Here is a 23,440-nt window from a genome sequence, read left to right on the forward strand (position 1 = left end):
TCGGAAACGGTCCATAGCCACAACGTTACACACCCGACATCTGTATACTGCTGCAAACAGAGAGCGCTTTCACCTTATTATTCCATCCACACAACTAGCTTTGTGGTACACAGGGAGAGACTTTTATACCCATTTTATAGATGAGAAAACTGAGACCAGATGTATGAACTCCAATAGGCATCAGGGGCAGTGTCATTGTCTAAAGCAAGTAGGTTTCCAGATTCCAATGTGAGCTTCTCTTTTAACAGTAATTGAAATAATAATAAAATTTTCTAAGTAGCCGGGCCCAGTGGCCATTTCTAAGTATACAGTGCAGTAGTGTCAACTATTCACATTGTTGTCCAAAAGATCCCTAGACCTATTCCATGTTGCAAAACTGAAATTCTATACCCAACTAAACAGCAAGTGCCTGTTTCCCTCTCCCCCAGCTCCTGGCACCCACCATTCTACTTTCTTGTCTCTATGAATCTGACTATCCAAGGGGCCTCATATAAGTAGAATCAAACAGCATTTGTATTTTTGTGAGCAGCTTACTTCACTCAGCATAATGTCCACAGTTCAGCCATGTCGTAGCATGCCAGAGTTTTCTTCCTTTTTAAAGCATGGCACGTACGTACCACATTTCATTTGTCCATTCATCCAGCAACGGGCACTGGGTGGTTTCCAGTGTCTTGGCTATTGTGAATAATGCTGCCGTGAACATAAGGGTGTAGGCATCTCCTCGAGACCCTGATTTCAATGCTTTTGGACATACATCTAGCAGTGGGAGTCCTGGATCATCTGCTAATTCTATTTTTAATTATTTGAGGAAACATCACATTGTTTTTCCATAGCAGCTTCACTTTACCTTCCCACCAGCAGTGCACAGGGGTTCCAATTTCTTCACATTATTGCCAATGCCTGTTATTCTCTGGGTTTTTTACAGCAGCCATCCTAATGAGTGTGAGGTGGTAGCTCTTGGGCAGATATACATGGAGATATAAAACTAGTCTCAGTTTAAGGTATGGAAACCTGCAACCCATGTTTTTTAGATGATATGAGGAAATCATTATTCATTTTCTTAAGTGTGATCATGCAGAATGACCTCATTAGGCGACGCATGCTAAAGCACTCTGCATGACGGGTCGGAGTATCTGCATATCACTATCAAATGGTTCAGAGTCTAGGTAGGTAGGTAGCTAGTTATAGACATATCAATAGACAGGTAGCTAGATAGACAGAGAGATATCACTAGATAGGAAGATAGATAGATGATAGATAAGATACGATAAGATAAGGAGATAGGTAAGATAGGGAGACAGAAAGATAAATGCATACAAGTGAACAGAGAGAAAACAAGTGTGGCAAAGGCTATTGCTGAATCTAGGTGACGGGCATTTAGGTGTTCACTGTTTTATGTTCCAAACAACAGCCTAGGAGAGAAAACCCAGCGCAGCATGCACACACGGTCCCGTCCACCCCACTGACCGATGCTCGTCCTGGCCAGCTGGTGCAGAAGCTGTGGCTGCTCTCCGCCCTCCTCTGCCCCTGCAGTCTCCCCTGCTGGCTGGCCTCTGCTGGGCCCAGACAGGTGGCAGGGGCAAGAGGGAACCCGGGCCCAGTGGCCTGTGCCACCTGCTGCCCGCGGATCTGGGTCCTGACTCACTGCACTCCAGGATCTCCCTGGAGGTGAGTGTGGGCACCTCTGCCCTGTGGTTCCCAGCGGAAGCTTCATGGGGTTTTCTTTCGGCTACATTCCCTGACTTTCTTCCTCCTGACGCCCTAAATCCTCTAATGAAGATGAGAACTATGCCTGCGTCTCCTCCTCCCCTCCTCTGTGCCATCAGGACCTGAGCCCAGGTGTCGCCCGCCTCTCCAGGTATCTGTGGCATTTTTTACAGTGACTCTGATAATCACATGTCCCTTAATCTTCAGAGGTAGTCTCAACCTAGTCTTTTTTGTGTTCAAAGGTGCTTGCAGAGTCCTCTCTAAAAAGGCAAGAAGGAAATATCTTTAGAGGTTCTTTTTTTAAAAAAATATATTTTATTGATTTTTTACAGAGAGGAAGGGAGAGGGATAGAGAGTCAGAAACATCGATGAGAAAGAAACATCGATCAGCTGCCTCCTGCACACCTCCTACTGGGGATGTGCCCGCAACCAAGGTACATGCCCTTGACTGGAATCGAACCTGGGACCCTTCAGCCCCCAGGCCGATGCTCTATCCACTGAGCCAAACCGGTCAGGGCTAGAGGTCCTTTTGTACCTCAGAAATACATCTTCTTAACTGGGTGACAATGAAGTATCCCAACTCTCTTCATGTCCGCTGAGAGGCAAAAGTCTGAGAATGAAGAAAAACACACCGCATCTTTCCGCACCAGGCTCGGCGATGCCTTCCAGCATCTCACCACTAGGTGGCAGTGGCCCTCACAGATTCCTAATCAATGAAGCACCATCCAAACCCGCCTTCCGTTCTTCCCAGCAGTTTTCCTTAAAAAAATAAACAACCCCTACCGGTTCATTTTGTCCTGGCTGCTTAGAGCCTCTCAAGCAACCGCATTCACGAAGACACTGAGTCTAAGACCCTGAATTCCGACCAGGACACGCAGAGAACTGGATGCCCAAGTCTTCCTCTGCACCCTGGGAGAGATCGCCATCTGTCTGCCTAACAAAAGAAATCTACCGTTCCAAAGCCAACCTACCACTGCAGAAGCCCCTCCCTCCCTCCCACCAGCCTCACTTCGAGAGGTACTAAGGCCTAGGAGCCAGGAAGATCCCAGGCTAATTTTGCAATAGGTGTGGCCACTGTGGCAGACAACTGCTACTCACCTGTAATACGGAACTTAATTTCTTAAGTTAACCCACCCTCAGTCATTAGCATTTTCTCTCTCTCTCTCTCTTTCTCTCTCTCTCACACACACACACACACACACACACACACACACACACACACACCACCAGCTCTCCTTTCCCTCTAAAGCAGCGGTTCTCAACCTGTGGGTAGCGACCCCTTTGAGGGTCAAACGACCCTTTCACAGGGGTCACCTAAGACCATCGGAAAACACATATATAATTACTCTAGAGGCACAGTGTACAAAATTTGTGCACTCGGGGGGGGGGGGGTGTCCCTCAGCCCAGCCTGCACCCTATCACAGTCCGGGAGCCCTCAGGGGATGTCTGACTGACGTCTTAGGCCCGCTCCCCACTAAGCTGCAGTCAGACATCCTTAGAGCTGCCGCGGAGGCACAGCTTCTGGCTGAGCAGCAGAGGTTCCACCTGTGGAAGCGCACTGACCACCAGGGGGCAGCTCCTGCATTGAGGGTCTGCCCCCTTGTGGTCAGTGTGTGTCATAATGACCGGACGTTCCGCCATTCAGTTGATTTGCATATTAGCCTTTTATTATATAGGATATTGTTTTTTGTGATTAATCACTATGCTTTAATTATGTTCAATTTTTAACAATGAAAATATATCCTGCATATCAGATATTTATATTACGATTCATAACAGTAGCAAAATTACAGTTATGAAGTAGCAACAAAAATAATTTTATGGTTGGGGGTCACCACAACATGAGGAACTGTATTAAAGGGTCACAGCATTAGGAAGGTTGAGAACCACTGCTCTAAAGCATTCATGAGTTATTTCACAAGGAGCGCAAGGAGAAAACAGAAAAATAGGATTTTTTTTCTTTTTATTGTTCCCTATAACTTTTTGTCAATTGCCTGTTATATGAACTTAAGCTTTTTCTTTATTCAATAGAATTCACAAAATTTGAAAACCTTAGTTGTTTGCACCATGTCTGTGGACAAGATAAGTAAATGTGGACTGTAAGACGTAAACAATTTTTATAGCTGGTAAATTAGAATATTCTGTAAATAATATTGATCCTAGAAAATAATCCGTATGTCACCTCTTTTAAAATCTTCAATGAGTCCGCCGTGTCTGGGCTGTCGGCAATATGGGGTGGCTTTGCAGAAGTGAGCGTGGTCAGCATGTCCTCTTTGTTCATGAGCTCTCTTTCCCGCTCCAGATCCTCATGCAATCCACTAACTGTTCGGGTCTTTACTGGGGAGACTCAGAAAGGGTCTGTTCACTTCTGCGTTATTCACTAAGACAAACTGCTAGCCAGCCAACCGAGTGAACTGACGGGTGCTGATAGATGTCTGACCCTCCCCCAAGAGGCTCCATGTAGACCTTCCTTCATGCATCCCCCCAGAGCCCACACACTGAGGGTCAGGATCTTAGGCCCTGCAGACCACACACCAGGAGGCAGACAAAGAGCCTTCCTTGATCCTGCCTCGCTCTTTGCAGCTGGGACCTTCCCAGGTAAAACTGCTCCAGGGAGCCCACCAGCCCGACGCTGGGACCCGGGAGCAGCTCTGCCAGTGCTGTGTCAGTGGTGACCCAGAACTAGGTGGAGGGGGGCTAAGGACACCTTGTTGCACCCCGAACTCTGAGATTCCGGGATCACACAGATACTCAATTTCAAGAGTGCCAAGGAGACAAGTGCCTGTTTGCCAAAAAAGACCTCATACTTAAAAGCCACATAAGATTGCTGGGTCCCAGGTAGGTGCCAGAGTCAAATACAGGAACCAGACTATCCCCAAGAGCTGTGGTTCATACAAATACCCAGCCCTCCACTGAACTGGAATACTCAAATGGCACAAAGCCGGGATTCGAGTAGGCAGCACTTAGCAAAATGAAGGTTTGAACCAAAGTGAGACTCAATTTGTACCAAATTAGTTACATATTTTTAAACCTGCTCTTTTAGTTTTCCAAAAATATACTTCTAAAAATCACTCAGGTGTTCCCATTAGTGATCACTTACACATCTAAACCGATTATTTCAATAGAATACCTGAGTGGATGGGAACTCTCTTTAGGGTCTCTCTCAATACGATTGGAGCTTCTCAGCTGCTTACCTGCACCTGAATCATTGAAGATGTGCCAATTACTGAATCAAGTGCTGAAGACGGGGCCTGGAGTTCTGCACGCTAACATGTTCCCTACGTGGCTCTTCTGCCTGGTCTAGATCATATACTCCCAGCCAACCACCCCTGGAGAATGCTTACCCCGCTGCTTTCTGACACATACCCAAGGGAAACCCACAGTCCAGTAGGTGCCAGCCAGCTGAGACCTACCCAAGAGGACATAGCTGCTCCCTGGCCCCTGCCCAACATCACCTCCTCAGAGAGGGCCCCCCTCTGCATGGGTCCTCCTTCCCCTGCTGTGCATCTGCATTTCTCAGAGCAGGCATCAACCTTTCGTCTTTGAGTTTCTGGCAGAACACTGTGTACAGTCGGAACCCATAAATGCTTATAGATGGGAGAAAGACAAGGATGGAGCCCCTTCTACCATTTGGGGTGTGAAGGCCGACTCTAAAAGGATAGCAAAATGCCACACCTACATGTGTCAAAGACACAGGGACATGTGGTTAGCCCTGCACACACAGTATTCTAAGCGGACTCAAGTGCCGCGCATATGCAGTTAGGGAAACATGCTGTACAGTGGAAAGGAAAGAGCATAGGACTGTACCCTTCGATTGATCTCCACTCACTCACCAGCAGTAAGACCTTGGTTGTATGGCCTAATGTCGCTGGAAGTTCCTACAATGACAAAATATTTGCCTGGCAAGGTGAATGTGAAGAGTCAGAGGGTGGAGCATGGGCTTCAGCTATACCCCTGGTTCCCAAAGTAACAGTGATGGGAGTGAAGCAGCAGCCAGACTTAAAAGAGTACATACTCCTCACAGGTGAGTTCAGGGCCGCCAGGAAGGCAGAGACAAAGAACAGATCATAGACTGAGATTACCTCCCTGTTGGAGTTCCCACACAAATAATTTCACCTTGAAAAGCCTGAGAACATTTCAAAAAGACAGGATTTTAATACTTCACTATGTGCCTATCTGATAACTGTGCTTTGTTACGAGTCATGTGAGAGCGTTTGAAAGTTTTAGTATGACATGAGCTTTACAGATCAAAATGTTAGCGTGTTTCAACAGATATCTGTCCTCCCACAACTTACACAGGAGAAACCTCGAGCAGATCATGTAGCTAGGTGGATGGTACTCTGAACTGCTATGATGGGGTAGGGAAGGAAAGTGACAGGAAGCTCACATTTATTACTTGCACGTTATGTCAGACACCGTGCTGGATGCATGAAATGCATAGCCACACTTAGGTTCTGCCTAAATGCATTTCTCTATAGATAGCCTTTTGTTCCATTTTGTTTTGGAGCGGATAATATGTTTTTTACTGAGGTGTAATTGATATACAATGAACTGCACATATTTAAATTGAGAATTTGATGAGTTTTGAGGTATAAATATACACCCATGAAGCCATCACCACAATCAAAATAGTGAACATACACATCACCCCCCAAATTTCCCCCTGCTTCTTTATCATCCCTCTCTCCCACCCTTTCACCGCCTACCCTGGCCCAAGACAACCACAGCTCTACCTCTGTCACTGTAGATTAGCTTACATTTTCCAGAACTGTATATATATATGCAATCATAAATGATGCACTCTTTCACCTGGCTTTTGTCAGCATTATTATTTTGGGGTTCATCCGGTTTGGTAGGTAGAGCGACAGTTTCTTCCTGTTCGTTGCTGAGTAGTATTTCATTGTGCGAATAACACAATCTGTTCAGCCGGTCACCTGTGGAGAAACATTTGTGTCGTTTCCTCTTTTTGTTATTACAAATGCTATGAACATTCAGAGCCAAGTCTCTGGGTATGTGATTTTTTTCCCCTTTGGAGTAAACAGCTAAAAGTAGATGGACTGGATATCTTCCGCCTTTTAAGATGCTTCCAGTTTGCCCTGTGCGTATCTTCTTTGAGTTCTTTTTGTAATCTGGATACAAGTTCTTTATCAGATGTGCGTCTTTCTCCCAGGCTCTGGCTTGACTTTTCATTCTCTAAAAGGCATCTTTTGAAAACAGAATTTCTTAATTTTGATGAAGCCCACTTTATCAATTCTTTCCTTTATTATTGTGCTTTTGATGATATGTCTAAGAAATCTTTGCATAATCCAAGATCACGACTATTTTACCTTATGTTTTTTTTTCATGAAGTTTTATAATTTTAGGTTTTTACATTTAGATATACAATCTATTTTTAGCTCATTTCTATGGGGTGAGGTATAAATTGATGGGCCCTTTTTGCTGGTAGCTGTCTAATTTTTGTGGCACCATACTTTTAAAAACAATCCTTTCTCTACTGAACTGCTTTTGCATCTTTGTTGAAAATCAATTAATATATGTGGGAGCCTATTTCTGCACTCTCTATTCTGTTCAATTGATTTATTTATCTACCTAGATACCAACACCACACTGTTTTGATCACTGTGGCTTTAGAATTAGCCTTGAAGTTGGGTAGTGTCAGTCCTCCAACTTTGTTGCTCTGTCTCAAAGCTGTGTTGGCTATTCTAGGTCCTATGCACTTTCATGACTGTGAATTTTCAGAATCATCTTGTCAATGCCCTTTTTAAAAGCCTGCTCAAATTTTTGGTAAGCTTGTATCTTAGGTAAGTTGGTATCTTACTGAATCTTCAGATCAACTTGGGGAGACTTGACATCTTAAGAATATTAAATCTTCTGACTCATGAACATGGCATATTTTTCATATTATTTAGGTCTTCTTTAACTTCTCTCAGCATTATTTTATAGTTTTCAATGAGCAAGTCTTTTACATCTTTTGTCAGATTTACCCCTAAATATTTCATATTATTTGGTGCTATTGTAAATAGTGTTTTTTGTTTCAATTTATGTGTGTTACTCATACATAGAAATTCAAAATATTTTTGCATATTGATCTTATCTCCTATAATCTTGCTAAATTCACTGATTAGCTCTAATAGATGTTTTTATAGATTCCATTAATTAGAATCTAATTGAAAGAAATCAAACTAAAAGCAGTATTACTCCATTTACACAAGACCCTAGAAAATATAAACTAATCTAAAGTGACAGAGCATTAGCCAGGGAAGGGAAGTGGGGAAAGAAGTTATAAAAGGAGACTTTTAGGGGCACTGGATACATTAATTCTTTTCATTGTGTTGATGATTTCCTATTTACATGCAAATGTCAGAACCTTATCACATGATACACTTTAAATATGTATAGGCTATTATGTATCAATTAAGCCTCAAAGATTTGTTTAAGAATTTTTTAATTAGTTGGAACTAAATTTTCCACTGATCCAAATACATGTAGTTACAGGGCGAAAAAGGGATAATACCCAAGGATGATCATCCAAAATTAAGATGGAATTCATTAGGAATAAACATAAAATACTGATGTTATGTTTAAAAATCTACTCATAAGGTCAGCATGGTTGACATCTTATTTGACAGTAGTTCTTGTCAGAGACCTAGTAGGGTTAGCTGACCAAAGCCCAAACATAAGTAAAGAACGTGGAACATAAATGATGTTGTGGGTCAGAGTAATAGAAGCACAGACTCTAAACCATGGTGACAAGCCCTCTCTCCTTGACCACGTCTGGAAGAGTACGTCCAGCCATGCCCATGTTTTAGGAGTAAAGAGAAGAAGAGGGAGCATCTGAAAGTGGGCTACTGTTGCAATGATCTCAATGAGTTATAGGCACAAGAATGGAAGGAGCTCCACATGGTTACCGTGGAAAAAGAGGGCTCAGGACATCTGGTGGTGGCCGCAGATATGTGTTCATAACTTGAGAGCAGACTGGGTCTGTGACCATCAGAGCCAACAGAAAAGCCAGCAGGTGAGAGGCAGAGAAGAAACCCTCTAGACCAGGGGTGGGCAAACTTTTTGATTTGAGGGCCACAATGGGTTCTTAAACTGGACTGGAGGGCCGGAACAAAAGCATGGATGGAGTGTTTGTGTGAACTAATATAAATTCAAAGTAACCATCATTACATAAAAGGGTACAGTCTTTTTTTTTTTTTTTAGTTCTATTCATTTCAAACGGGCCGGATCCGGCCCGCGGGCCGTAGTTTGCCCACGGCTGCTCTAGAAACACACTGGCAGCCTCACAGGACAGTGAGTGCCTCACCGCTGGCAGCATGCCAGGGTTTCCCTGGTGGGCATTAGGGGAGGACTGCCTCACTGGATGAGAAGCAATTCCCAACTCTGCGAGCCCATGACATGAGCTCAGCAGGTAAAGAAAATGCGGTCATCTGGCTTTTCTGATATTACTGGTCTTAAAGGACTCACATCAGAGTCCACAGTCATGGTTTCCACTGTATTATAAACCTCATACTCTCTGTTCCACGAACAACTGGGCCTAATCTATTAGCTTTCCCACGGCACCAGATGTGAACCGCCAAAAGGATAAACAGAGTGTTATTCTGGGGTTTTCTTTTAAATCTAAAGTGAAGGAAATTGTTTTCCTCATTGAAAGGCTTCTGAAGGGATAGTAGGCTGAGAGTTGATACAGGAAGAATGAGGTCTCAGGGGACCAAGAATGGGACGGAACCTATATACACTGAGAGCCAATCATATGCGCAGGGAGGGGGTGTCGGCTTCACCCCCATCTGCCTCCTGAGCAAACAGCTGTCCATCATGCAAACCACTAGGACTTACACAGCTGCTGGGCAGCAGTGCCCAGATTCAAATCCACACCTTGAGACCATCATCTGGGCTTTGTCCCTGTACCTATTTGCCCTGGGCATAAAGGAAGCCTTTGATAAGGTTTTATAAGAGGCCAGCATGGCACGCTGGGAAAAGGGAGGCCAGCTTGGATATGTGGTCCCACGGGTAGAAATGTTCCGGCTCAGCTATAGATTCCCAGGGCCCCCTACAGGGTGTGGTACAAATAGTTCCCCAGCAATCATTTGTTAGTCATGTGTGCAAGAGGTGTTTGTTCAGCTCACTGTTAAATACTAATATTACCCAACGCACTATGGGGAATGCAAGATAAGACAAGAACCTTTTCCTCTTGGAATTTACAATTAGGAGGGAAATCAGAGCCAACAGAAAGGCCTCTGTGACAATAGAAGGAAAGATAGAGGGCTTCATAAGAAATCTCTGAAATAGTTTTTGTGACTCATTATAGCAATACTGAGCATCGCTATGGTCTGAGCACAAAGCATTCTACCTTCGTTGCTGTACTTCTCTCTCCTGACTTGGACTTGATAAAATAACCACACAGTGTCAGTGTTAGACCTAGAAGCCAGCTTGTCCAACCTCCCAGCAAAGGAAGGCCGGCCTCTTTATAAAACACCTGGCAGCCAGTTGTCCAGCCTCTGCTAAACACATCCCCAGGACGCAACCATGGGCCAGTGGTAGATATCTGAACGCAGTCTTGACGCCGAGAAAGGGGCTACGGTCTCCTGCAAAAGCCTGCTTAGACCATGGGGCCAAGAGAGGTGCCCCGAAATAAGAGGGGAAGAGAGCACAGCTGTGAGTCCGACACACGTGCTTTAGCCACAGGCCTCACTGTGTCTCCTGCAGGCTCTTTGTTCAAATCCGCACCAGGCCTAGCTGGAACCCAGGCAGCGCCGTCTGGGGAAGGGCCCACGGCTGAAGACCAGACATTGCTTTTTTCAAATTCTGTCCCGGAACATTTTCCTGGGAAAATCCAGTCCCAAGTCCTCAAGGTCAGAATCCTACAGTTCTCGGCTACTGCACGAGGCAACTGATGTCAGTATCGGCTTTTGGAGAAACTACTGCACATTTCAAAGATCAAAGAGGCAGTAACGGATTGGCAAAATGGCTCCTCGGCATTGGAGGCACAATCATTGCTGAGCATGAAACACTCTGGAACCGAAGCCCAGAGAGAACAAAGCCCGAGTGTGCGATGCTGGTTTTTATGCCAGAAAATACAGACGCCACGCCACTTCTGGATCTACTGCGGGCTGTCTGCTGGCAGAAATCTTCGTTGTTTCTGATACAACAATAGGAAGAGTCCTTTCTGTTTGCACACGGCTGAGTTTGTGTCTGGGGTGGAGGCAGAATGCACAAAAGAAGTCTTTTATCATTTCTAGACAAATGAGTCAGATATTACCCGTGCCTGTATAGTAGACACACAGAGAAATCAAATTAGTTCTGCGGGGCCATAGAGAGCCATCCAACTCTTTCAGATCCAACTCCCAGGTTAACACAGAATAAAAGGGCTGAGCGGAAATCTGTGAATAGACTCACACCTTCGCTAGCACAGAGGCTCCTGCTCAAAACTGTTAAAGGAGCCAGCACCTGGGTCCACCTCCCGCCAACTCTGTGCAAACACTGACCCTGCTTTCAGGGCAGCCACACAACCGGCCCAGCCTATCCATCGCTCTGAATCCACTCCTTCCTTTACCGGAATGCTGGCTCTCACTAAATTGAAGGAATAATAACAAAAATTACGAAGGGGCCATTTTTTTTTTGAGTACTTCCTATCAGGCACTATACATGGTATGTATGTGTGGATGTGTGTTTATGTGTATATGTGTGTCTCTTTGTGTGTATTTGTGTGTATATGTGTATATATTTGTATGTATTTGCATGTGTGGATGTTTAGATGTATAGTTATATTTACTGTGTATGTTTGCGTGTGTGTGAGAAAACATTTGGAGATTATGAAGAGCAGGAGAAAAGGAAGTTACTTCAGGAATAAAGACATCCGATGCCCTGGCCGGTGTGGGTCAGTGGGTAGAGCGTTGGCCTGCAGACCGAAGGGCCCCGGGTTTGGTTTCGGTCAAGGGCACATACCTGGATTGCAGGCTCCTCCCTGGCCTGGACCCCGGTCAGGGAACATTCAGAAGACAACCAATCAATGTGTTTCTCTCACATCAATGTTTCTCTCTGCCTTTCCCTCTCTCTTCCACTCTCTCTAAAAATCAATGGAAAAATATCCTTGGTGAGGACTTTTTAAAAAAATAAATAAAATAAAGCATCTAAGAAGGAGATATCTTGTACAGGAAGTGAAGGCTTGAAACACAAAGCCAAATTTTCCATGTGGGCAACTTTGAGCTCAGATGCTCTGACTGGTTGAATCCACTTGCTGCTAATTACATCTCTCCCTCGATCTCTCTCACTCTGAAAGTAACATCATTTCCCCATTAACATATGATATAACAGGTACATGTCTACAATACAGGGTCCAGAATAATGCAAATACTCCATAAGTATCCAGGCTTTGCCAGGCCAGGATCCCCCAAGTATTCCCAAATATTTTCTTAGCTGTCCAAAAACATCCCCTATCTTAAAAAGCCAGACACCAAATGCATGCCTCGAACCAAGCCTGAGAGCAAGAATGCCTTCCTGTGTCATTTGTGTGTGACAAGCTCAGGATTTACAGTAGCCACAGCCCATCTGGAGTCCTGCGAAGCCTTTTCTACTCTCAAAAAAGTCCACCACACCCAAAGCGTACCAGAACATCTGCTGTGTGCAGGAGCATGTAGAGGTGAAACCAGTAAGACATGAGCTCATGGAATTAGTTGGGAGAAGAAAAACATGATCATTTCAGGAGATAAATATAATGCATCATGTGACTGCACATGTTTGTTGGTAAGGGAGTAAGACAGTTCAAAGTTGCCATAGAAGATGGGGTTGGGGGTCCCTAGCAGTGGACTGGGAGAGTCAAGCACATGTGGGGTTCAGATCAGGAGACCAGGAGCCCTGGCCAGAGAGGAAGAGGAGGTCAGGGTGAGGAGACCGATGCCCACACACGGACACAGAGAGCCTGCTGTGGGCACAGGGTCACAGGTCACACACAGTTCAGCCCTGCAACCATGGAAGAGTAGCTCCCTGGGGCAGACACACAAGACGTCTAGGCCCTTCCACCCACGGGCCCAGGGATCACAGTCCCTCAAATTGTCTTAGGTGTTGATTAAACTCAAAGTACCATATCAAGTGTTAAAGGGCTACCAAAGAATGCATAAAGGACACCCCCAAGTCCCCAAAGAATTTATCATTCAATTTGAGGAGAACATAAGCAAGCACTTTGTGCACCAAGTCTGGTAGCAAGTCTCCCACAGTTTGGAATTTCTCAGAAGTCGATACGAGCTTTGGTTTCTGAGATAGAAACAGGAATTCAGTTAGACATAAAACTCATCAAATGGCTCTTCCGTCAAGCCCAGCAGCTAGAGGCCGGTGAGATGGAAGGATTGGCATGCCTACCGATGGCCTCCTCCCTGCACCTGGCCTGGAAGTCCAGGTTCTGCCTATGGCCTCTGGCCTGGCTGTGGCAAGACCCACTTGGAGAGGCTGCTATGTGAACTGGCCATGTGGCCCTAAACATCTCACATCATTTCACTGGGCCTGTTTCCCCATCAGCCCAATGGGATTGTCATTCCTGTTCTGAGACCTTGCCAGATGCCCAGTTTTGAGCCTCTATCCTCCAGACTTCCAGTGCCTTATCCCCCTCCCTCCCTAAAAGTCATCCTGCCCATATCCAACAAAATCCTAAATGGACAGGAATGAAGGCTCATCCCAGGATGCTAGAGCAGAATCTGTCATCTCTCACTTTAATTTCCACAGAAAACTACCTGAGCAATCAGGGTACCTACCCACACCCCACGTGAACGGCACTCTGCGACATCCCGACGTCACTTCTCCAGAAGCTGTCCCTCCTGCCCTTGTCCCCGTACTGCTCAGTCTCCCCGCGGTGTGTTCCCATGAATGCCTTGCTCTGCTCTATCACAACACACAATGCAGGAATGATTCCTTGTACAATTATCTGTCTTCTCCACTTGGACCCCACACTCTGTGAAGGTAAGGGCCACATTCTCCCTGATCAATGCTGCACTCCCATATGGAGCACAGAGGTGGTCAGTGAAAACTTCTCGCACTTACCATTTTTTAAACTAGAGACTTTGTGCAGAGGCAGTACTGTAGCCAATAAGATTTATCTGAGACACGATTATTGCTCAGTGTAGACTAGCGATTGAATGAGATTTCTGGAATTCAGGACTGCTATATAACCACGGAACTGCTCCGTGTAGGCAGTTTTTTGGGAAGGGACATCAAGAGCTACCCTGGGGAAACGTTCCTCTGCAGGTTTCCAATCTCAGGCCTGCCTGGCAGAATTTGGACTTGCCAGCACCCATAATCATGAGCCAGTTCTTGAAAATAAACCTCTCTTCTCTCTCGTCTTCTTTTCTCCCCTCTCCTTGCCTGTGGGGAAGGTGCTCTGCCTGAGAGACCTCCAGAGAGATCTGGGACCCAGAAACACCAGATTTGGAAAAGAACATGGGGGAGACGTTGGGACCGGATGTGCAAGGATTAACAGAGAATTTGTGAAAGACCTGGCCACACACTTTTTTTTTTTTTTAATAAAGAGGATCAGAGAATGAGGCAATTACAGGAGGGAGCAAAGAGGGTAATCTGTGAGTTTTTTTAAATATATTTTTACTGATTTTTAAAGAAAGAGGAAGGGAGAGGGAGAGAGAGAAACATGCCCCCTATCAAGGATCGAGTCTGCAACCAGGGTATTGAGTCCGCTCTGACTGGGAATCAAACCCGCAACCTGTTGGTGCACGGGATGACCTTGTGGTGCACAGAATGACACCCAAGCAACTGAGCCACACTGGCCAGGGCTTATGTATTATTCTTAACATATATGGACACCCACAGATCACCAGATATTTGAGGAAATCCCGCCAAATAAAAGATAAAGTAGTAGACAAACATGAATGAAAACAAGATATTAGAGGATACAGGTAATTCAAGAAAGATAATAGAACTTAAAATTTTTTTCTATTTTCATAGATATTCAATGGAACACTGCACCAATGACCAAAAGAATTACACATTATGAAGAAAGTACTAGGAAAGAGCACTGAGAAGTAAAAACAAATAGTTGGCAAATTTTAAAAAATATAAAAAGGAGATATAGTTTTGCAATTCTTCTAGATAATAGAATGGGATACAAAGAAAATAACAATGAGTGGAAAGCTATGAAAAAAAATGAGAATTAACCCACATTAAACAAACATAAAGAAAAACTAGAGAAAATAATCCAAGAAATAATACAAGATAATTTCTTATAAACAAAGAATATTCCTCGCCAGAAGAACAAGAGAGAAATTTTAGAATATCAAAGATAAAGACAAGATCCTAAAAACTTAAAGGGAAAAAGACCCTCAAAGATATCCAACTGTGTCTTTCTGGTGCCAGTCTTCTTATCACTGTCGCAAGATACTGGAAGGCAAAGGAGCCAAGTCTTCAACCATAGAATGTGGTTGGTTTTTTTTAAACTAAATTTGTACATCTAGCTAAACTATAATCAAATGTGAAGACTTAAAGATACATTTTCAAACATGCAAGCACAAAAAAACTTAACCTCGGGTGTACATGTTTTAAAAAGCAAATAAACTAGGAATAGATTCCAGAAAACCAAAGGAGTAAAACAAAAAGTAAATGCTGGTTATGTTAATTAACTTTTATTTTCCTCCTTCTCCCTCCCAAGAATGTTCTTCCATTGTTAGGCTGGTTTTGTTTTCTTCTGTTGTTTTTTTCTTTCTGTTTTTTTTGTTGTTGTTTTGTTTTTTGGATGGGCAGTATTTGTAACACCAAATCAAGAGGAGAAATAGAAAGACAAAAGATGTGAAGATTAGGAATAGAAAATTAGATTTTAAAGAATTTAAAATAATTTTCTGAGACACTGATGGAAAGAAGAAAGCAGATGGGAGAGTAAACAAGAATTTTTAAGAAGAATTATTGTTGCCTATATACACCAATATGGTGTTTGAGAAGTCAAGTGTAAGTAGAAATTTGGGTTATTTTTAAATAAACTTTTCACTAGCCAGAGGTCTTCCTTTTACCTCAAAGCTTCTATGAGGCTGAACCACTTGAGTCACATCTTTATAGGGTTATCAATTGACAATAATAATCTCAGTCTCAAACCACTGATTATATAGTCAAAGGAAATATGATGAGATAAGTCAGGGAAGAGAGGCACCTGATTTTAGGAGGAATCAAGATATAACACTTATTCTTTGATCAAGAAAAACTGAAAGGTAAAATTAACTTCAATATATACATGCTAAATAAAAGCAGAAGACAAAATAAAAGGATTTTTTAAAAACAATAGTAAGAAAGCACAAAAGGAAAGAACTTGTACAACAAAACAGGACTCAGAAAGCTTTCCATCTTGTTCTATGCTCTGCAATAGTTGACAGAGCATCACAACTGAATGTTCCTTAAAATAGGACATCTCCTCAACAAACTCCCAACTGATTCCTGCCGTGGAAGTCCACTCTTCTATCCAATGCAATGATACTTGAAATAGAAATAAGAATTACCCATATTAAAAAGTGAAAATTATATTATGATTTTCAGATATTAATAATAACAAAGCATAATATGCAAATTGACCAAACGGCCGAACAGTGGAACGACCATCCAGACATCCTTCCAGACGACCTTCCGGACAACCTTCCAGATGAAGCCACGGCTCCGAGGGCCGAGGCAGCTGGGGCTGCGAAGGCCTCCTCTTGCACGAATTTTGTGCACAGGGTCTCTAGTATAATTGTATGCTTAAAAAACTCAAGAAAATCAACACTAACAGCAACCACCACAACAAAGCCACCGGAACTAATGAAGAATTAATAAAGTACCCAGACTCAAAATAAACCTACCAAAACTATAGTCATCCTAAGGCCACTTTGCCTCATATTTTTAATTGTTCAATGCGTCTGTGTTCTCTTGTTACCTCTTCTGAATTTTCTAATCAGCTGTATGGTATAATGATTCTGATAAGGAACAATGATATCTATCATTTATCAAGTGCTTACTATGTTCTGTACATGACTTATTCATCATCTATAACGTTAGTAACTTCCAATAAGGCATTATCTTCAATTTGTAGATTAGAATACTAATGTTGAGCAAGGCTAGTTCCCACAGAGTGGCTTTTATAGTGGATGGAAAACCTGGGTGTTCAGCCCACATTTCTCTGGATACAAAGGCTGTTCCCTTTACTACATATACCTCTCCTAGGGATGTATACATGCATGCATCAGCATTGATGATGAGCTTGGGCCTCTGCCCAACCTTCTCACCTTCTATCAGTAATTTTTAGCAGAAGGTATGTTTGTGGGAAGGGCACCTTTCAAAAAGAATGCCACCTACACAAAAGATTCAACACTGGCCACCGACCCAGGACCCTGGGACTCTGGGGCCACAGATGCATGACATTTGGCAGCAAGTGGTGATGATGTCTCCCTCTCCCAGAGGAAAGCTCTCCCGCACCTGTTCGCTACTGTCAGCGATGAAAATGCACGCTGCTGCTCCCGTGCTCTCATTCAGCGTCTTGCTGACGAGGAGAATATTTTCTCTAGGCCTTTTATTTTCGTCCTCACCCAGCTGACATTCTATTTTTCACTCATTTTATTTAGCTTCTTTCACATTTTGTATTGTTCTTCTTTAAGTTCTTATTTTTATTCTAATTTTTTTCACTCATTTTAGCAGGGTAGAGATGTTCTGCCCTTTGCTCCTTCTAGACTCAGCCCCCTGTCCTCATGGGGTTTGGTTTAAGATTATGTTTAATATCTACCATCACTATTGACTGTGGGAATGTCAGCAGAGGGCTGTCACTTTCCAGGCCTGAGTCCCTCATGGGTTCAAGGCATAAGCTCACGTAGACGGCAGAGCTCACAGGCACAGGAGAAGATATGGGGGTGGGAAGTCCAGTAAGCAGTGCTTGGGGACCAGGGTCTTCATTTTCTCTAAATTTAAAAAAAAAAAAAAAAAGAGAATAGATAACTAGGGGGGAAGTTGAAGAAAAACATCTCTAAGTTTCCTCTAGCAAGTCACCTACATAAACAGTTGCACATTTTCATAGTTACTTTTAAAATAGTGATGTGTATACCTAGAAAGTTCCATATACCCCCATTCATCCTAAAAGGTAAATTTATATTCTTCAAAAAGGGGGTGTGCACATAAAAAGATCTCAATCTCACTAATCATTAGGGAAATGCAAATTAAAGCTATATTCACACTCATTAGGGTGGCCATATAAAAAAAAATCCACAGGAAATGACAAGTGTTGGTGATGATGTGAAGAAACATGAACACACATTGCAGGTGCAGCCATTGTGAAAAACAGGATGGTGGTTCCTCAAAAACGTAAACACAGACTTCCCACAGGATCCAGAAATTCCAATTCTGAGTATATATACAAAAGACAATGTCCACTGACAAATGAATGTATAAACAACATGTGGCACAGTCATACAACTGGATGTTATCCAGCCCTAAAAAGGAAAAACAATCTGACACATGCTACAACATGAATGACCCTTGAGGACATGGTGCTAAGTGAAATAAGCCAGTCACAAAAGGAATAGTAACATTTAGCAATATGGTTCAACTCATAGGAGGTCCCTAGAATAGTCAAATTCATAGAGACAAATAGTAGAATTGTGGGTGCCAGGGGTTGGGGAAAGGGGACTGGGGACAGAGTTTTGGTCTGGGAAGATAAAAAATGTTCTGGTGATGGTTGGTGGTGATGGCTGCACAATGTGAATGTGCTTAATGTGCCTGACCTGTACATTTAACAATGGTTAAGATGGCAAATTTTATATGTTCATTTTTCTACCATTAAAATTAAAATTTTAAAGGGGTTGTCAACTTATTCTGGTGGCCTCCACACACAAATTCAATGCAGACAGAGTTACAGAGGGGTGGGAAGCAAGTCAAGAGACTGGCAAAGGGAGATTTAAACTGAATAGGGCCTAGCAAGGTCAGCCACAGTGAGAGGGCAAGGGGGACGAGGAGAAAAGGCACCAAAGGCAAAAGGCACAAAGATAGATATGCAAAACAATGAATGAGAAGCAAACCACCGTGTGTCCCAGTCCTATCCCCACACCCCTGCCCCCCACATCATTAATCTCTTGGACTTTGTGTAACTATCGTAATTCAGTTGGAAGAGAAAGACAAGCATACATGCATGTACACATTTATACACATACACACACAAACTCATGCACACACACTTATGCACACACATGCACAGCCTAATACATCTATGTGGCCAGCAACATTCTCATTAATGTCGTTCACTTCCCTCCCACCCACTCAAGAGAGCCACAGGCACCTCTCAGAGGGATCCCACCAGCCTCAACTGTGTGTTACTTACTGCCTGCTGTGGGGTTCTGAAGGAAGAGAGGCGGGAGGAAACAGCCAACCATCCCCTCTGACTCCTCCCCAACAAAAGGTGCTTGTCTGTGCCTTGGGGGTCTGTGCACCTGACTGGCCCCTCCTACAGAAGCGGGAGAGAAAGCAGAAGCCAGGAGGTTGCCCAGTAGATTGACTGTGTTCCTACATACTCTCTCCCAACACGTTCACTCTACTGGGCTCATAAGCCAAGTGAGAATGCAGCCAGGCCTCTCACACCCAGGGCAGAGGGTAGGAGAGGCAAAGTGCCTCAGAAAACTCATTCCTCACACAAACCCAGCACCACGCACCGTGGGCCCCAGAAAATGCTTTGTTCATAACGTGAGTCTGAGCTAAGTCATGCATCTCTCCCAGCGACCTCTCGGGAAATGCCAAGTCTTCAGAAACACAGACTTGCATAATCTCTAAGCACAGGGAAAAGAATCAGAATCCAGCAAAGCGGCCCCCAAGGTGGGAAGTAAATTGACTATCGAAAGAAAGAGGAAAACAGAATGTCTGTTTCAAGAGAACATTCTTCCTGAGAACAACCTGTCATGGACAGGGGAAGTGCAATTTAGAGAAATATGAACAAATGGAGGGTTTGTTTATAATTGGCAATTAATATAGGCTCATTATGCTAATACCTGTGAGGAGAAGGCCAGGATTGCCTTTAATGACTTTTAATTGGGTTAATTTGAGACTGCTAGCTCATTTCCCACCGAGCGGGACTGCAGCTGGGGGCTTACAGGGCACAAATCCCTTTGGGGTGGGGAGGCCTCCATCTTAAGGACAGAGGGTGGAGGAGGAGGACGGGAAAGCACTGTCCCTGTGACTTCAGCCAATACCCCAGGCCTCCAAAGTCCATGCTCAGCCCAGGGCAGAGGCGTCCAGGACTCTGCTTATGGCAACGGCCCCTCTGACCCCAAAATGACGGACTGCCTGGGGGCAGGGAATCGAGGCATTGGTACAAACAAGACCCAGCCCATGCCGGGTCATTAAGCAAAAGGCAGTTGCATCTGCATGTGAACATTGTCATTCTCTGGAAACTGCCTCTTTCAGGTTTATTAAAATCATTGGTTTAATTAACTAAAACTTGCATGCCTCGCAAACATGCCATTTTATCGGTACCTACACAGGCCCATCTACACGGAATATCAACAACATGGAGCTTTGCTGAGGGCAGACTCTGGGCCAACGGCTCTGCCACCACCTTACAAGCCCATTTTCCCTTCCCTACAACAGCCATACGCCGATTACCATTTGAAAGATGAGAAATCTGAGGTCCAGCCAGAGTCTCAGAGCTGGTCAGTGCCTGAGCCAAGATGGCCTGCCCCCTTGGCCACAAAGCCTCCCCCAACCTAGAGAGTGGCCGCCTTACTCCTGAGCCCGCAGAGGCCAAGTGTTCCTGCCACCTTGTCTTCTGTCCTGTTGACCCAGACACTTCCTGCCTGGCCCTGATCTGCCCCCTAAATCAGGGAACTGGGGGCATGGGGTGAGGCTCTGCTGTGCCCAAGTCATCCTGTTCCCAGAGACAGGAAGGCTGCAGCAATGATAACAGGTTTCCTTTCATGGGAAACAGGAGTGCCAGGGCTTAACAGCTGGAGATACTGGGAGGAGAAGGAAGGCTGAGTGGGATTGGTGCATCCCAGCACCTTCTATTCATGCTCTGAGAACAGCTTGGGAGGAACTGGGGCATCAAAGAAATGAAGGCTAGTTTAGACATGCTTAATGGACTGCCCAAATTTCAGAACATTCAGCTGAGTACATCCAGTGGACAATAGAAAGAGAGAGCTGAAGCTTAGAGAAGAGGTGAGTCCAGCACTAAAGATCCCGGGTGCACTTAGGTGCAAATTGCAGTTGAAGGCATGGGAAGGTAAAGCAGAAAATAAAGGGCAAGGATGGAGCCTGCGGAAGGAGACATTCAAATGTTTGCCAAAAACTAGCCTTGGAAGCCAACTAGTCCCCTTGGCCTCTGCTCTTCATTACTAACATCGATCCTTACGTTTGCAGTAATACGTAAGTGATCTTTTTCCTACTCAAATCCCAGATTTTGAAAAGAATATTCACAGAAGCAAGGACAATTGTCATCTTTAAAATGAGAACTTTAAAAATCTGGGATTGCGTTAGTAAAAAGACAATGGTATGTAATGATTATACCAGCCCCTCTCAAATCCTTAGAAAAGATAAAATACTTTCAGGCAAACAGAGAGAAGGCACAAAGGCCACCACCACTGTCAACCTCCCCCTGGAGCAGAATTGACACCAGCCCCCACGCTGTCTCCACGTGGTAATCAGTGGTTAGCATGTGCTGGGAGCTAGGGAAACAGTCTGAGTTTGAAAAATGAAAGAATTAAAAAAAAAAAAAAAAAAAAAAGGAAGAGCTCTAGCCTGTTAACTCCCATGCCACACACATCAGACATTTCATAAAGTCATGGCTAGGCCACCACTAGTCCCTTGGCTTCTACATCCAGTCCCTTCTGCTCTCTGGATGTTCCTCCTTCACAGCTTTGGTCATTTTCTTCCTTCCACCCACTGCCTTCATGTCGGTCTCCTTCATGTGGGTGTCCTCTGCCCCAGGTCTGCTTTTGTTTTCACACTTCACTCTCTCCCTGACTGAGGAAGTCACTCTTGATTCTCCCTCAATCACTCAATCTTTCCTTATAGTCAATCAATCACCAAGTCTTGTCAATTATAGTTCCTAAACATTCCTCAAATCTGATCACTTCTCGCCATCACAGCTGTTGTCCTACAACAGATCACCAACATATCTATTTCTGGGACAGTCTTCCCATTCACCATTGTCTCCACCTGGCAGCTCCATTTCACAGCTTTCTTTCCATCCATTCATCTATGCATCTATGCATCTAACCATCCATCCATCTACTATCATCCATCCATCTAGCCTTCCAGCAATTCACCCACTCACCCACCCATCCACCCACATTCACCAATTCCTTCATCTACTCCTCTGTTTATTCACCCATCCATCATACATACATACACTTACCCATCTATGCATCCATACACACACCCATCCATCTGCCCATTTATCCATCCACCCATCCACTCACTCACCACCCATCTACCCACCCAATCATCCATCCATTCACTTACACACACCCACCCACTAACCCACCCATTCACCAATTCATTCATCCATACATCCATTCCCTCATCTATTCACTCATCCATTATCCATCTATGCATACATTTACCCACCTATCCATCCATCCACACACCCATCCATCCACACACCCACCATTCATCCACTCATCGATTATCCACCCACCCATCCATCCGGTGGTCATGTGATAGTCACCTTTTCCTACAATGGCTCTTCACTACACTTAGATACAATATAAATTCTCAAAGTGATAGACAATGTTCTTTAGGGTTCATCCCTGGTTACTGTCCTGACCTCATCTCTTGCAATCCTTCCATTCTTGCTTTCCAAGCTCTGCACAAGGAGTTCATCTCATTCCCAAGCAGGTTACCCTCTGAGCCTCTCACCTCCATCCAGTTCTCAGCACAACCTGTTATAAGGTACGATCTTGACCACCCCCATGCCCTTATATGTAGCCATAAAAAGTGCAGAGGGGTTGGGGGAAGAAAAAGAAAATCTTAAGGTCAGATTAAGCATGCCCTTGAATTTTTAAACTACGGAAGTTGGCCCCTTTTAAATGAACTACCAAAACCTTATGTATGGAATTTCATACATCTAAACTCTTCTCTAACAATGAAGTGTGTTAGCGTAAATGTTATACGAAAACCTTCCACAGTGCAGTTTTGGTGTTAAAACATATGGTGGTGGAGCGATTCCACACATGCAATGAGGAAGGTTAGTAAGTTTTCCACTAGTCTTTTGTCTCTCCTTGGAAGCTTCCCTGATCAGGATGCAAGGCCCTGAAGATGCACCTGTGGAGAGGAGAGAGCAAAAAATAAAGACTTTTTTCAACATTTCCAAAGCCACTGGACCGGTATTCACTGCAGTCATCCTTTCTGGTCCAGGTCCTATTGGTTGCTAAATATTTAGACTATCACCGTAGCATGTAGGGTGCCAATTGTGCACCCAAGGAAAAAAAAACAAAGTAATTCCTTTCCATACAGAAAAGTCCAAATCCTTAAGCACAGGCTTAGTGAATGGCAAGTCCACAAGGCAGAGTGAGTCTGTGGCCCCCAGTGGAGTCAGATAGCTCACAGGATCGGAACGCAGTGACGTTTGTCAAAGTCCTCTGCAGTTGTCTCGGTCATTCCTTAAAAGGGACAGGAAGGGATAAACCTGTCACTAACGCCTCCGCATTCATGTATCTTTAGGTGGGAGCACAGACCAGACTGCTGTAGTAATTACTGGAGAAAGAAAGGGAATTCGACTGCCTAAAAGATTCCATTTCTTCAATAA

Source organism: Myotis myotis, unplaced genomic scaffold (genome assembly GCF_014108235.1).
Source record: "Myotis myotis isolate mMyoMyo1 unplaced genomic scaffold, mMyoMyo1.p scaffold_m19_p_3, whole genome shotgun sequence".
NCBI lineage: Eukaryota > Metazoa > Chordata > Mammalia > Chiroptera > Vespertilionidae > Myotis > Myotis myotis.